Below are 2,393 nucleotides of genomic sequence, written 5' to 3'. Positions count from 1 at the left end.
TATATATGTATTGTCTGCACTGTATTAGCAGTATATACTCTATTTTTTTTAGAGAGAGAGGGAGAGAGAGAGAGAGAGAGAGAGAGGGAGATGAGAGAGAAGAGAGGGAGAGAGAGAGAGGGAGAGGGAGGGAGAGAGGGAGGGAGATAGATAGATAGATAGATAGATAGATAGATGGATAGATAGATAGATAAATAGATAGATAATTTGTGTCTCACCACTGTCAGGGAGGCGCTGTGTCCTCGGTGGCAGACCAGGGAGAGGATGAGGATGACACACAGGGCGGTGGTCTTCATGGTCTCGGTGTGTTGGTGTCTCAGGTGAGCTCAGTCAGTGTCTCTGGTTCTCTGGCTGGGCCGGCGCTCTATATATAGGGATTGCGCTCTCGAGGTCACACACGAGGTCACTGTTCCGATAATCTCTGGCGCCAGGAGACTTTCCGTCCTTATCTCTTCTGATTGCTTGTGATGATTTCTACCTTTATATATACAAATACGCCCGGGGAGGTAGAATCATTTAGGGAAACATTTTGTGATTTTTTTTTTGTTTTCTATTTTTGGAATATTCTTTCACTAAGTGGCATGTTTCTTGAGTATCTGGGACCATCTTTTGGTTTTTGGCTAAAAGTATGTGAACCCCCCCTCCAAATGATGGTCTGGTCCAACCATGTCTTTATGTCCCCTGTGTACAAAGCCAGCTCCATAAAGACATGGTTGGACCAGTGTGGTGTGGAGGAACTTGAGTTCCACCTTGACCTCAACCCTTCGAACACCTTTGGGATGAATTGGAATGGTCTTCTGAGCCAACATCAGTACCTGACCTCACAGATGGGCACAAATTCCCACCGACACCCTCCAATATCTTGTGGAAAGCCTTCCCAGAGGAGTGGAGGATGTCATAGCCAAAAAGAGAGGTCAACTCCATATTGATGGCCATGGTTTTGGAATGGGATGGCCAACAAGTTGCTATTGGTGTGATGGTCAGGTGTCCACAAACTCTTGGCCACAACGTGTATATTGAAGCCTTGGAGAACTTCCCACGCTTTAAGGGTAAGGAATTAAAGGAAACCTGTCATGAAAGCAAAATGGAGCCTCCCATTTCTAACCTCTGGCATTCACAAGTTTGAATCAGTAAACCAGAACAATTATGGATATCAGGAGTTCAGATGTTTCCTCAATTCTCCTTATATTGTACAGTACGCCGCCGGGGCTGGGTCCTGGAAGGCAGTGGCGTCACAAGGGAGGTGCGGGAGGTGCGGCCCGCACCCGGGTGACCCGATTGGTGGGGTGACACCAAAATGACTGATAGTCATGTTGTCATCGTGCACGCGCGTGGTGACGTCACACGCATGCGTGATGGCGTCCCGGCGGGGTGTCACCTGCTCTCTGCTCCGGGTGACACCAGGCCTCGGGAAGGACACTATATTTCCCCTCTGTTTGGGCTGTGGTCCCTTTAAGGGACAAAGCAGGGTTAACTCACCTGCTGGACGATGTCTGGCTGCAGAGAGCCCGCACTGTCCACCACAGAGCCCGTACTGACCACCAGAGAGCCCGTACTGACCACCACAGAACCCGTACTGACCACCACAGAACCCGTACTGACCACCACAGAGCCCACACTGACCACCAGAGAGCCCGTACTGACCACCACAGAACCCGTACTGACCACCACAGAACCCGTACTGACCACCACAGAGCCCACACTGACTACCAGAGAGCCCGTACTGACCACCACAGAACCCGTACTGACCACCACAGAGCCCACACTGACCACCAGAGAGCCCCATTGACCACCTGAGATCCCTACTGACCACCTGAGATCCCTACTGACCACCTGAGATCCCTACTGACCACCTGAGATCCCTACTGACCACCTGAGATCCCCACTGACCACCTGTGAGCCCCAATGGCACAGATACTAGTATTGGTGCATCCCCAAATTTTACCGTTGGGGGTCACCACAATTTGGCAAATGTTACCAAGGGGTCCCGGCCCTAGAAAGGTGGAGAAGCACGGCTCTAAACACATTTTGCTGATTTAGTAATAAGAGTGAATATTAAATACTTTACATTTCCGACTGATGTTTTATTTTTTTGGGGATTGTCTTCATGGCTGAGCGACATAACAAGTCAGGTGAGATGTGCTGGGTGCGATCACCCCTCTCACCCTGTGTGTGTGCAGGCTGAAGTCCAGGAGGACCAGGCTCCTGGGAGTCGGCCATAGTCAGACGCAGGGGCGCCAGAAGCTGCCGGCACACAGCCACTGACCTTACTGGATAGTGACAGAGGGTGACGGGAGGATGGACTGGCCCCGGGTCGGTGACAGCCATCGATAGATCATTATCTGCTGGAAGCTTTGATAACAAACACTCTGAAAAACTGTGCGTTGTATTCT

Source organism: Nanorana parkeri, unplaced genomic scaffold, assembly GCF_000935625.1.
Source record: "Nanorana parkeri isolate BGI_ZX_2015 unplaced genomic scaffold, ASM93562v1 scaffold155, whole genome shotgun sequence".
NCBI lineage: Eukaryota > Metazoa > Chordata > Amphibia > Anura > Dicroglossidae > Nanorana > Nanorana parkeri.
This window is presented reverse-complemented; position numbering follows the sequence as displayed.